Genomic DNA, 15,354 nt, shown 5'->3' with positions numbered 1-15,354 from the left:
TAGAAAGGCGAAAATAACCTTGTTTACAGTATGAATTTTGAGAGACCGAATATGAATTATCCCCTCGTTTCCACAGAAATTATACACCGCAGAAATCCCCGTAGGCGTGTGGCACGATACAGAACCCTCACGGCTACGATCTTGAGCGTTATGCACTGGTCAAAATGTGCAGCATCTCGGTTACAAGATATCTGTAAGCTATATGACTGGGAAAAAAATCCTCAGTTATATATATAGAGAGAGAGAATGTGAAACTATGTTACTGAAAGTTTATACATACAAATGTAAGTGTGCAACAGGAAGGGGGAGAAAATGCAACGCACCTGACCCGGATTCCAACGCCGGCTCCATGAATCTCTTGTAAGGTGCTTTACCAATTGAACTATCTGGCCACCGGCGATCAAACTCGTCTGACAAAACGGAAGATATTATGTTCATTTCTTTATATTTACAGTTCTAATGTTTTTACTTTTGATTTCTTTATACCAATTAAAATGATAATGTGCGTATGAATCTTAATATATTAAAAATATAGTACGAAATGAAAGTAAAATGCAAATATAAAAAAAAAAAAAAATTCATTCTTGAAAAATACATGAGACTATGAACTGCAACTTTTCCCACCAGCGAGTGTGCTTCATGAAGTACATGTATGCTGGCGTAAAGCGCAGCACTTCATACCCTCCTGTATTTTCAAAAATCGCGTTTATCTTGTAATTATACAGATATCTGTATACCGATAATGACAATTTAATGGGACATTCAACATTTAGAGAACCTTTTTGGTCTCCTAAAAAAATTTGTGAATGAATATAATCAATTTTTAGGGCTCTCTAAGTCCTTTTTTCCTCCCACTTTGAAAGGGTATTTATTGTCTAATATCGGCAATACCCTCGAGTATGATGTATATATTGTAGCTGTCCGCCAGCAACACGTGTCTACATTGTTTGATGTGTAGATTGTCATTCAATTTAATCAAAATGAATTTTGTGTATGCCATTCCTCTACGATACACAAATTCAATATATAGCTTAAAAACACATTAGCAATCGGGGCCAAATACACTTAGTCCTTTGTCATAAAGAAATCAAAGCATCTTCACTGTAGATTCAAGTTTGTTGAAATCATTTCTAACCATGAACAGGATGGGGCAACAACAAGGACAGAACGTGAAATACATAAGCACGCTATATGCCCCCTCCCCCGATCGGAAATTTGGGGGTGTATAGTTTTTGGTGTGACTGTCCGATAAAAAATATATAATTGGCAAAAAATAAAAGAATGGATTGCTATTCTTTGTTCGTATGTGCATATAAAATAAACCTATGACAAACCTGCGGAATGATGGCTGATTTCAATTTCAGTCCTTGCTCGTGCCAATGTAGAGTTAATGTTCGTTTCACATACAACAGGATTTAAATGGATCAATTGATTACCATGGAGAGAGAGAAAAAATGAACATTGAAAAATGCATAGAGATTTGCAAAAACGTACCTCGATCGCCTTCATTACGACTTCAGTAGCCTACACTGGTCACAACATAACCTACACCCCAGTCAGAACATAACCTACACGCCGGTCACAACATAGCCTACAACCGATCACAATATAATCTACACGCATGTCACAATATAACCTACACCCCGGTCACAACATAGCCTACAATCGGTCACAACATAATCTACACCAGTCACAACATAACCTACACGCCGGTCACAACATAGCCTACAATCGGTCACAACATAATCTACACCAGTCACAACATAACCTACACGCTGGCCACAACATAGCGTACACCCCGATCACAACATAGCCTACACCCCGGTCATAATATAGCCTGCACACCGCTCACAACATAATCTACACACCTGTCACAACATAGCCTAGACGCCGGTCACAACATAACCTACACGCCGGTCACAACATAGCATACACTGGTCACAGATAATCTACACCCTGGTCACAACAAAACCTACATATTACATAACCTATACCGGTCATAACATAACATACACGCCTGTCACAATATAGCCTTCACGCCGCTCACATTTCCTACACCCCTGTCACAATATAGCCTTCACGCCGCTCACATTTCCTACACCCCTGTCACAATATAGCCTTCACGCCGCTCACATTTCCTACACCCCTGTCACAACATAGGCTTCACGCCGGTCACAACATAGCCTACACCCCGGTCACAACATAGTCTACACCGTAGTCACAACATAGCCTTCACCCCGGTCACAACACAGCCTACACCCTGATCACAACATAGTCTACACCGTAGTCACAACATAGCCTTCACCCCGGTCACAACATAGCCTACACCCCGGTCACAACATAGCCTACACCCCGGACACAACATAGCCTACACCCCGGTCACAACATAGCCTACACCCCGGTCAAAACAAAACATACACCCTAGTCAAAACATAACCTATACGCCGGTCACAACATAGCCTACTCACCGATCAAAACATGGTCTACTCAACGGTAACAACATAGCTTACACAACTGTCAAAACATAGCCTACACCCCGGTTACAACATAGCTTACACGATTTTCACAACATAGCCTACACTGGTCACAACATAATCTACACGGCTGTCACAATATAGCCTACACACCGGTTACAACATAACCTACAAACCAGTCACCACATAATCTACACCGGTTGTAACATAGCCTACACAGCGGTTAAAACATAGGCTGCACGCCTTCACAACATAATCTACACACCGGTCACAACATAGCCTACATCCCGGTCACAATATAGCCTACACCCCGGTCACAACATAACCTACACCCCGGTCACAACATAGCCTTCAAGGCGGTCACAACATAACCTACACCCCGGTCACAACATAGCCTACACCCTGGTCATACCATAACCTACATCCCAGTCACAACATAACCTACACCCCGGTCACAAATTAATCTACACCGGTCATAACATTGCCTACGCCCCGGTCATAACATAGCCTACACCCCGGTCAAAACATAACCTACACCTCGGCCCAAAATAGCCTACACCCCGGTTACAACATAACCTACACCGGTCACAACATAGCAGACACACCAGTAACAACAGAGCCCCGTATGTCAATGAACGATCGGTGTCTTAGGCAGAGTTAATTTCTTGTTACGGAAATTTTTTGAAAGAAGGAATGGTTCTTGTCAGAACGAATATAAGTTAGTCTATTTTGAATAAAAACTTAACTTATCAAGCGAAAACAAAGAGCAGGGTGTTCTTAATCATTAATCGTACAAAAACGAAAGTGAGTGCATTAGGATAAGATAAGGATGATCACGCAGTCTATCTGTTCGTATCGGGGAAACTTCGAGCACGAAGCTCACTTCATGAACTTCATTTGGCGCGGGTTGATGCCAAGCCTTCCGCTCTCTTTAGAGATGAGAGGAAGAAATATTTTACATCGTACAATGAGAAAACATAAAATAATATTACTATGCTCACCTGAGCTAGTCAGATGAAAGTAATAATGGCAGTCACCGCCATTCGCACAAACTGTATTCCTGACTTGACAAACTACTAGGCCAATTTCAGCGAAACTTACCACAAAACAAGCCTTGGTAAAGAGAATTCACATTTATACAAATGAACAGCCATGTCCTTCACCACCGGGAAATGGTAAAGCCTAGTCTTGTATGAAAGTTACATATATAATGAATTTCCATATTTATTAATTCATGCCCAAGGGGAGCCCCGTGGCTACGATAGGGTTTTTTAATTTTGTATAGGAATACTGGGAGAAATGTTTCTCTCAAAATCCATAAGACGCAATTTGTCTGTTATGTAAGCATCCCAAATTTCAAATTTATTCACACTATGACCCCAGGGCAGGACCTTCAAGGTTGTAACTGTTCAGTCACATTTCAGCATGCGTCCAGTCACCTTTAAGTTTAGTGTGTGAATTAAAGTCATCCTGTGTAAGCCAACACGTGTAAACAAAGCGAATCAGGCGAGCGTTTTGGCCCGTGGAGGTCTTATGTGTAATCCACAGTCTACGAACGTGTTAGAGGCTCAGTACAACCTATTGAAGAGTATTGAGTGCCGGGGAGAAGAAAAACGGCGTAGTGCATAATGACATACATTAAAGGTCATCGGTGTATCAAATACGGATGTATATTAAGTTTATAAATACACTGTACATGTTGCGAATTATATTCAATAATCTGATTTATTGTGTGAAAAGGTTTCATTCTTATTTCAACATAATTATGGCGTCGACAATAGTTGAAACTCTAGATAAATTCTAACATGCAATATTCCTCAACTAATTTGATACGCGAGAGCATATTCTGCGTATGATCAATATTTAAATCGAGACAATCTACTGACAAATATGTTAATGTTACAGAAGTTTCAGCAGTCACGTTTGTAGTCAGCATTTTCTATTAAAGTATATGATCGTCATAATTATCGTATTTGCAAATACAACCTGTCGTTGGGTTGAATGCTCTCCGACTTGTTTCATAACGATTGTTAGGCCGTTAATTCTTGACACACTGAATTTGACTACCGATTATCCCGTTGACTTGATCAAGATATAGGGCCCACTGCGGGTGTGACCGGTCAACAGGGGATGCTTACTCCTCCTAGGCACATGATGCCCACCTCTGGTGTGTCCAGCGGTCCGTGTTTACCATACTCTTAATTTTGTAATCCTTATAAGATTATGTTCGTTATCTTTACTTTTCATACAGTGGCTGGTGGTTCCTGTAAAGTGCGAAACGAAATCGAAACGAAACGAAATCTACCGAAACGAAACGAAATCCACCGAAACGAAACCTGCCGAAACGAAACGAAACGGATTGTATAACCGAACTCTTTTAATTATAATAATTAAAAATGGTACCTTAGGCCCCTGTGGAAGTTACCACATATAAATAAAATTCGCCTCCCCTTTGATGTAGGCTTTCGGCTTGACTGATACAAAGTTTTAAAATTTGGAAGGGCGGGGGGGGGGGGGGGGGTGAGTAAGCACAAAGTACATATCCGAAGTTGATTAGATACCATGTGCAATTAATTTCGGATCCATAAATTTCAGAACGGAGGATTACATTCTCATAGGTCAGAGGTCTGGGGAAACACACTAAACGAGGGGTGGGGCCGCCGGCGTTGGATCCGCCTTTGGGCATAAATATATGTTTCAGTATTTTTTCCTCTAAAGACAAATACAACATGTATATGTATACATATGGATATTTTATATTTGTATGAAAAACTTCTACGGTACCAATTTTGATGTAATCAAACGTTGGATTTTAATTATGTCCTCCCGTTCTCTTTGTAATTTCTGCTTCCCTTGTTTATAAGCCTTTTGATTTTACAAAATGCTGACCTCTTCCTGATAGTATTGCATTAAAAAAATCCGTTTTCCATCCCGTTTTCAATTCCCCGTCATAGCAACACCCAAAATTAATACTATTTAATTTTTTCCATTATTGAAAATACTTGCACCTCAGCAGTTAGAGATAAAAAAAAAAAAAGAGGTTAAGAGCTTTCAACTCTCTCAGACACCAGCTTCTTCAAACAATGTATCTATGCCCAAAGGCGTATCCAACGTCGGAGATCCCACCCCTCGTCTAGTGTGTTTCCCCAGACCTCTGAGACTGTAACCCTCTGTTCTGAAATTTATGGATCCGAAACTAATTGCAATTGGTATCTAATTAACTTCGGATATGTACTTTGTGCTTACTCACCCCCCCCCCCCCCCCAACCCCCTTCCAACTTTTAAAACTTTGTATCAGTCAAGCCGAAAGTCTACAGCAATGAAGAGGCGAATTTTATTTATATGTGGTAACTTCCACAGGGGCCCAAGATACCATTTTTTAATCATTATAGTTAAAAGAGTTCGGTTATACAATCTGTTTCGTTTCGTTTCGTTTCGGTAGATTTTGTTTCGTTTCGTTTCGCACTTTACAGGTACCCCAGTGGCTGGGTGCAGTCAGATTTCTTTCTTTATTTGTCTTGAAAGTTCAAGACACTAGCTTTGAATTACATGTATCATCTTGAATTTGAAAGTTTGCAGATTTAATTTTCAAATGAGTGTCTGGAATTTTGAAGATGATATTACAAATATAACTGGTGGCATTGGATTTAGACATCGCCACATTCCAAAACACAATAGACGTAACAATTGTGCGTGCAGTATTGTTCATTTAGCGAACTTGTGCGTATTCCGAAACAATATCCTAAAATTGAACAGTTTCCCCATATGCTGCATCTACATGCAGTTTGTGCTTAATGTTATAATCTTTTATGAATTTTCTCTCTATAAACTGTCTTTGTTGTTATTCCGGGCCCAAAATTGGAATAAGCATAATACTAGTAATCTTATTTGTTCACATTGTCTCTCGTTTTATTCTAGATTATGATTGATTGATTGATTGCATATTGTTTAACGCCCCTCTCGAGAATTTTCACTCATGTGGAGACGTCGCTATTGTCAGTGAAGGACTGCAAAATTTAGGCCTATGCATGGCGCTTACGGCCTCTAAGCAGCAAGGTGCTTTATCGTGCCACACCTTCTGTGACACAGGTCCTCGGTTTTTACGGTCTCAACCGAAGGACTGTCCCCTTTATTCGCTATTACGACAAGCAAGGGGTACTGAGGACCTATTTTAACTCGGATCCCCACGGGATTGTAGATTATGAAGCAACGTTTAGTCACTACCAATGTTATTCGACATAGCGGTAACATTAAGCACGACTCATCATTATTGAAGAACGTTCTCATCCAAATCATGACCGACTTTACCGAGATAAATCAAGTGCTATATATATAAGAACTGCTTCTAATGATACTCACTACATATATGTTTTCATAAAGATCAAAGATACATCCTGCTGCTGTCTGTTCGTACGAAAAGAAAATTCGCCCCCATAGGACGCAGCTCAGAAGGTACTTGTAACCCTGAAGGGGACCACCGGCGGGATTTATAAAAAGGTTTTTAAATTTGTTGTTCATATGCACTCATAAGGCGAATCGAATGGAAACCGGGATTCTTCGGTGAGAAAGACTACAGTTAGACTGCAAGAGTTTGATATGTGATTTTTTTAAAGGATGACGGTCGGTGATTATTTTGGTAAGTATTTTTTATGATTAATTAGCTGGTTAATTTTCTGATTATTTTTGTGGACATTTAAGCGAACCTTTGATGATTTACAAATATACACTGTACGTAATTGTTTAGTTTTTCATTAATTCATTTTCTATAAAGACCGGAAGCTATACATCCCTTTTATGTGGTTCTTCGATCCTCTAATACTGAAAACAATTACCTAATTAGAAAGATTCCAAAACTTGCTATATGCCACTACCGCGTTTTAAGTTGTTAGTTTTTAATCCGCGGTGTTTCTCCGTTCTGTTTAGCATCAGCTCGGTTTTATTGAAAGACAGCACTTATATTTTCAAAATTATTCTTATCAAGCAAAATTACTAGTAATTAACCTTTTAAAGATAACCAGATTTATCGGTGACCATTATTTTTGTTAGAAAACATGCTTTAAGTTCACCTGATCCACAAGGTCTGATCATGAACTTTTGTCCATTGTCTGTCTGTCTGTCTGTCTTCCGTCCATTGTCTGTCTGTCTGTCTGTCTTCCGTCCATTGTCTGTCTGTCTGTCTGTCTTCCGTCCATTGTCTGTCTGTCTGTCTGTCTTCCGTCCATTGTCTGTCTGTCTGTCTGTCTTCCGTCCATTGTCTGTCTGTCTGTCGTGTATCTCGGGCTTAGATGTCACGCTCACTTGTAACGTCAAGAAATATTAAAAATTACGTCATCCCTTAATTTAAAACCCCTGCTGGATTCGAACACATAGTATACAGTTCAGCAATCGACATGCTAATTATTCACCTGGGCACTGTCATTTGAAATGAACAGATAAATATTGCTGAATATTTTAGGCATGTTTTAAAAGAAAGTATGACGGTGCATATAGAGAAAGAAAGTCTGTCAGTATGACGGTGCATATAGAGTGTCCCCTTTATCAAAAACGCTAACAACTTAACGCCAAATAGTCTAAGTTTTCATAATGAATATAATTTCAATAAAACAAGGGTTTGTATTCATTCATACTGTACTTCTTATATGTAGTGTTTAGCTCAATTGAGCTAAAAACCCAGGTAAACTTTTCTGATCAACTTTTGTCTATCACCGTCTTTCCGTAAATCTTTCACATTTTTATCTTCTCCAAAACCACTGAGGCAATTTCAATCAAACTTGGTATAAACCATCCTTGGTTTGCAGCCTTCAAAGGGGAGATAAATACGAAAATGTAAAACTAGGGTGAGTTATTTAAAAATCTTCTTTTCAAAAACGATCGGACCAGAAAAGTTGACATTTACATGATATCAAAGTTTTTCATGCGAATATATATTAGGGAAAATCTTTAAAAAATCTTCTCAAGAACAAGTGAGCTAGAAAAGTTGAAAATTACATGAAAGCTCCCTGATAGTGCAGATTCAAGTTTGTTAAAATCATAGTCTCCGGGAGTAGGGTGGGGCCACAATAGGGGATGAAAGTTTTACATGCTGATATATTGTCTATAGGAAAAATCTTTAAGCATATCTCTTGAACTATTTAAGATAGGGCTATTATGTTTTGTGTGTTCATTCTTCACGGCAAGAACTCTCACGGGATACAGTGGTGTGTGATTTTGTCACCTTAACCTGGAAGTTTAATATACTTCTAATTAAAATATGACCTAGTATTCAATATGTCCTGAACTATTTAAGGTAGATCTTACATATCCTGTTTGTATTTCTTATGGCAAAACCTTTCATATTATGTCCTTTGACCTTGTGACCTTCAACTTGGAGGTTTATCTAGTTTTAAGAAAACATAACCTATTACGTATATCGGGAACTATTTTAAGTGGGACTTTCACATTTTATATGATAGATCCTTGTGACACAATGGCGTTTGATCTTTTGACCTTGGAGTTTGACCTACTTTTTAAGAAACCTGACCTATTCAATATCTTCTAAACTATTTAAGGCAGGACTTTCATATTTTGTTATAGATTCTTTAAGGCAAGACCTTGTTATACTTTAGCGTTTGACCTTGTGACCTTGACTTGGAAGTCTGACCTACTTTTAATTTAAGAAATTGGCCTATTCAACATCTCCTGAACCATTTAAAATAGAACTTTCATGTTCTGTATAAAGATTTCTTATGGCAATGTATTTCATATCATATCATAGTGTATGACCTTGATCTTATCCAGAACAGCAAGGTCATGTTTGTCATATTGCTGTTGAGGCACCTCTGTGTTACATATATGTGAATTAATTTTTAGTTGTATTGTGATCCTTTTGATGCTATGTTGGGACCATGGTCACCCCACTATCGGGTCAAAATGTCTCATGGGAATAAAGATGATCAAAACAATCTTTTGAAAATTACAACAGCTGAATAACAAGGACCCAGGTGAGCGATGTGACCAATGGGCCTCCTGTTAACGGTTACAAATGTTTGGGAGTATTGGCAAATTTCCTCTAAATTGATTCATTTAGAATTCTTAGAATCCCCCCGTTTATCGATTCTCCAATTTATTTAATAAAATACCCTTTTCAAAGACTAGTTCTGAGAAAATAGCACTGCTACGCGCACCATTTGGTATCCTGTTGATAAGTTTTCTGTAATAAAATATTTATTTATTCTGTGAACCAAAATAGTATATTCCCTGGCGTATAAGCGGCATTCCCTATCCGTTCCATGCTTTGTCAGTACGACTTTCTTGTAAACATGTAATATTGATGTAAGCTTGATGTAAAGCTTCCTCTCATATCGCAGATTCATGTTTGTCAAAATCATGGCCCCCGGGTGTATGGTGGGCCAACATTGGGGATCAAATTTTTACATGTGAATGTATAGGGAAAATCTTTTGAAAAACTATTGGGCCAGAAAAGTTGCAATTAACATGAAAGCTTCCTGATATAGTGCAGATTCAAGTTTGTTAAAATCATGGTCCCTGGGGGTAGGGTGAGGCCTTGATAAGGGATCAAAGTTTTATATTCTGATATATATATAGGAAAAATCCTTAAGCATATCTCTTGAACTATTTACACTAGCCTAGAGCTTTCATATTTTGTGTATACACGCACATTCTTTACGTCAAGAACTTTCAAGTGATGCAATGATGTGCGATATTGTCACCTTAACCTACATGACCTGGAAGTTTAATATATTTCTAATAAAAATATTGACCTATTCAATATGTCCTTAACTATTTAAGGTAGATCTTACATATCTTGTTTACAGTTTTTATGGCAAAACCTTTCATTTCATACCATGTCCTCTGACCTTGTGACCTTCAACTTGGAGTTTTATCTACTTTTAAGAAAACATAAATATTAACCTATTACGTATATCGGGAACTATTTTAAGTGGGGCTTTAATTCACATTCTATATATAGATCATTGTGACACAATGGTGTTTGATCTTTTGACCTTGGAGTTTGACCTACTTTTAAAACCGCCCTGACCTACTTAATACAAGTATCTCCTGAACTATTTCAGGTAGGGCAGGGCTTTCATATTTTGTATGTACCGGTATGTTCTTTATGACAAAACCTTGTTACCTTGACTTGGAAGTCTGACATGTTTTTTATAAAAAGTTGGTATATTCAATATCTCCTGAACTATCTAAGATATAACTTTCATGTTTTGTATATATATTTCTTATGGTACAGGTAAGATCTTCATATCATACCATGATCAATGACATTGATCTTATCCAGAACAGCAAGATCATCTTCGTGATGCATCTCTATATTATATTTAGTTATGTTGTGATCCTTTGGGGCTAAGTTGGGATCATCCTATGAGGTCAAAAATTTTCATTGGAATAAAAATTGATAAAAATCTTTCGAAATTACAACAGCTGAACAACGGCAGGAACCCAGGTGAGTGATGTGACCAATGGGCCTCTTGTTAACGGTTACAAATGTTTGGGAGAATTGGCAAATTCTTTCTGAATTGATCTATTTAGAATTCTTAGAATCCGCTCGTTTAACACTTCTTCAATTTGTTTTAAAAAACACCATTTTCAAAGACTAGTTACGAGGAAATATGAATCACTGAATGGTATCCTGTTGATAAGTTTTCTGTAATAAAATATTTTTTTTAATCTGTGAACCAAAATAGTATATTCACTGGCGTAATCGGCCTTCCCTATCCGTTCCACGCTTTGTCAGTACGACTTTTTTGTAAACGTGTAATATTGATGTAAGTTCTTTGATTTATGACCCCGGGGCTAGCTTAAGCCAACAGTGGATGTCCAAATATTACATGAGGGAATTATTTCAAACCTGATAGAAGGGACATTCAATTACTCTGTTTGAATAGTACATGTAAGTATTTTGAGACACTTCACTCTCCTCTAATTCAGTTTCCAGCAGTTTTAATTGACAAAAGCAATAAATAAAAATAATATCAGGGATGACCAGATCTGGGTCGGCGTAACTCAGCGAACATTAACAAATGACCCTTAGCACAACATGAGCGAGACTATCTGGAAAAAAAAGTATTTCCCGGAAATGCTCTTATTTCGTTTCTGAGTTTTGATGTATAACCAAACTAGAGTTGTGTAAATGTGATATATATATATATATATATATATATATATATATATATATATATATATATATACACAGATGTATAACCAAACTAGAGTTGTGTAAATGTGATATATATATATATATATATATATATATATATATATATACACAGAATCTTATATTCCTAACGAGACATGATAGATAGTGGGAACAAACGATGCCTATATCAAGATGCATGTATCGATTTAGTTTACCATAAACAGAGTGCCATTGGAGAGAGTGAGATAGGACAGGAGAAGGGAGGGAGAGAGAGAATCATGTGTACTGTTACATGTATTTTGAAGTTATTGTTGTTCACGTCAAATTTCCTCAGATACTGCAACAAAACAGCGAGCAAATTCTGTAGCCATGTTTCTCACACAATTTTCAGATCCTTTCCAAAATATTTACATTTCCGGTGTTTTCGCCTTTGATAACAGGTTGTGATGATAACCGATTCCTCATAGATGCGCTGCAGTTGTGAACAATGTACGTATGAATCTTGATAAAAATATAGTGCATCTAAGCGGAAGACAGCTGTTTGGGTTCTGAAACATGTGGACCACGTAGATGGTACACATCAACGTCAGATTATGGCAGACTAATGAATATTTCCTGTTGGTGTACTTAATGAATTATGACCCTAAATTACATGTAATACATACATACTGTTGATGGTGCACAAAACTTGCTCTGAACAGCCTCTTTATCGCTTTGATTTTCTCTCGTTTGGGCTAAGTCCGCACCACCCCCACCCCATCAGAGTACCGTCCGAGGGATTAGACATTGTTCACAATCAAGGACTCTTTCTACCCTTCTTAAAAATCTACCATCCACCTTCCCCTTCAGTTATATAGACCGTTTCCTGGACCATGCATGTTTCACCTGAATTTCTTCAGCAACTGACCACGTGTCTTAGTTCCGTATTTGCACCCAACTACATGTATATGCTAGGAATCATGGTGCCAACTACATGTTGCATATCATTTTTTTTTTCATTAAGCACTCGGCTACACTTGACATGTATCCTGAAATTATTGTATACAGTTTTACACATGTAATATCACTTTAAATATGGGACATTTCCATTTTTTAAGAAAGTTGAACGGGACTAACCTGTCCCTTGCTACCCTAGTTCAAGGCTGGGAATTCCGACAGAATATATTATGTCTACAATGTACCCAAAGAGCCAGGATGTGAGGATACCACACTGCATCCTGATCTTTGCTTATCATTTGAGTGTGATGTTTGTCATGCATTAGATAAGTTGGAGCTTTGTTAAACGCCCGTTGGATGTGTTACGCGCAAGTAAATAAATCCGCAAAATAGGCAAAGGGATAAAATGAAAAGTAATTACTGTGAGAAAGATCGAGTTGTGCTTTTATACTAAACTCGTAAAAACTGTAAATTCCTTCAGCAAAGCTACTTGAGTATATCATACAGCCGACATGAAATGCTTTTAACACTAGATAGCATATGTACAGTCTTTTGCCCAGTTCCGGATCATGGCCAGTTCCGAATCACTTTGTAATTATTAAAAAATACTTAATCAATGAAATGATTTTTACTTAGAAAGGTAAATCACGTTGAAAATCATTACTGGGGGATACAAAACTGATGTATTTTTTATCCAACCCAGGTTTATTACTTGTCACACTTCTTTAATACATTAGGACTTCGATATCTTGGTCACTTACACGCTTGGGAAAAAATGTCTGTAGCTAAACAATAACCAAGTTTTCTGCACAAAATATAGATGCATTTAATTGATATATCTTTCAGCAAATGCATCAATAAATATTTCTTCAGTGAGTGTATTATTGTAGTTGATTGTAGTTACCAAAGAGACACTATCTGTTTGTCCAATTCCGGATCAGTCGTGTCATACGCGACTTGTTGAACTTATATAATTAGTTTTAAACTTTAGCAATATTTCAGTTCATATTAAATGCACTCTTGGATTTATAGAAGTAGTGTCAGATATAATACGCACACATTTTTTTTTTATAAACACAATAAACTATTTTTTTCCTGATTACCAAAATGGATACCCCCCCCCCTCCGTAAATACATTTTAAAATGAGAAAATCGGGACAGTAAGTATACTATGTATTGCATCTAGATTTACATCTTGAAATTGATATCTAAAACGTATACTGTAGTCAATTCAATTTTAAGCATATTTATATATGACTGTATTAATTTTTCTTCCCACCTTCGCCAGCTCCACAAGAAAATGGCGAAGGATTGTTATCCCGGGTAGATATAACGTCAGATCATTAAAAGACTCAGAGAAAGATTATCATTAATGTTAATTAAGAGAATTTTCAAATGTCGCGATTTTGGTTATGCCTAAATGTGAAGCTTTGAATATTGTTCAATATATATAACACCAATAATGTAAAGATTAATTTAAACTAGTGTTTGATTTGATTTTCGGACCGACTGAAAGTCGGATCGGGTCAGTGAAAGTTCGAATCGGCCTGCAGTCGTTCCAAACATCTCCATGAATCGGAAGTGTGATTTGAAACTGACCTATGAATACGGTTATGGAAAATGTAGCTGCAGAACTGTAGCTCTCTGAAAAAATATTTTGACGGTTTCAGAGAGCTACAGTTCTGCAGCTATGGAAAATGCAAAGACCGGTGATATTTACAACGAATTTCAAATAATTTTAGTTATTTTTCATTTGAGTAGCTTCTGATCTTCTAACAAGACGATTGAAACCTACATTATCTTCGTGGATTATACCGCTAGCAATCGTTAATGAAAATGTGATCCGGAACTAGGCAAACGACTGTACATGTATATGCGCGAATTGTCTGTGTAGTCGTAGACTGATACTAATTAACCATTCCCTTTATTTAACTTTACACTCTATTTACATTTTTACACAGAGTTTGTTCATGCATGCGATGCATTCACTCGCGCGCACGTCCTGATTAAATTATGATTCCTTCCTCCACACAATTTATCATTAATTTCATGACTCGTATATCAGCCCTCTTTTGTGATTGTACATTTTCAGGGGTTAGGAAACGATGTCAAGGAATCGCACTGGAAAAAATTTCGTTTAATTGGTGACAAACTTGTACTTCATGGTTTTTTTGTTGTTATTATTTACTTTTCAAGTTGAGCACTGAACCTGAGAGGTATTTAAATCGCAAACGGAAGTGAGTTAATCGGGCATCGTGTGTACTGGAGGGTTTTTTTTCCACACAAACATGGACGGGAACAGTTGAAGAGGGCTGGTATGTTATACCGCAACTTCGGTATGCATATTACGGAAATATTTACATTCTTTACAAATGTTTTGACGTAGAATGTTGAAGTTCTCTGTCTCGTTCAATCAGTGAAATTCGAGTTAATATTATGAAGAAAATTAGACCATGAATGCACGAGGATTTTAAACACCTGAGACCTGGTCAGTTGCTGTAGGCTTATTTCGCAATTTAACCGGACTTTGTCATTGTGATCATGCATTGCGGACAGTACTTGGATGAATCTGTTGTGGGGTTTTAATTAACCATCAGACACTAGGGTATATTCTGGACGATGCGGTAATTCTGCGTTTCTCAGGTGTGAACCTGTTGAATATTGGATTCCTTTCTCGCGAATTTTAGAAGGTAAGTAGGTGCAGATGTCTTATGAATATTACGTAACTCATGTTACAAAGGGACAGTTAGAACATACCAAAATGTGCAAATTTATACAGGTGTGGTGAACCAT

At 37.5% G+C, this 15,354-nt stretch overlaps 1 protein-coding gene across 23 annotated transcripts in view; it reads left to right on the top strand.

Annotated features, from left to right (window-relative positions):
* Positions 1 to 6,703: 6,703 nt before the first annotated feature.
* Positions 6,704 to 15,354, top strand: part of LOC125666753 (octopamine receptor beta-2R-like) — a 59,321-nt gene continuing 50,670 nt past the window's right edge. For 10 of the 23 annotated variants that reach the window (XM_056151872.1, XM_048900017.2, XM_056151873.1 and 7 more), the window contains exon 1: positions 14,243 to 15,251. The gene's annotated coding sequence lies outside the window, so the exon portion shown is untranslated. Of the gene's footprint in view, positions 7,111 to 11,200; positions 11,380 to 14,242; positions 15,252 to 15,354 lie in introns of those variants that run through there. The other 13 variants (XM_056151871.1, XM_048900006.2, XM_056151876.1 and 10 more) reach the window with 11 other exon arrangements.

Source organism: Ostrea edulis, chromosome 10 (genome assembly GCF_947568905.1).
Source record: "Ostrea edulis chromosome 10, xbOstEdul1.1, whole genome shotgun sequence".
NCBI classification, from domain to species: Eukaryota; Metazoa; Mollusca; class Bivalvia; order Ostreida; family Ostreidae; genus Ostrea; species Ostrea edulis.
Note: the sequence above shows the minus strand (reverse complement) of the source record. Positions and strands in the feature narration are given on the sequence as shown.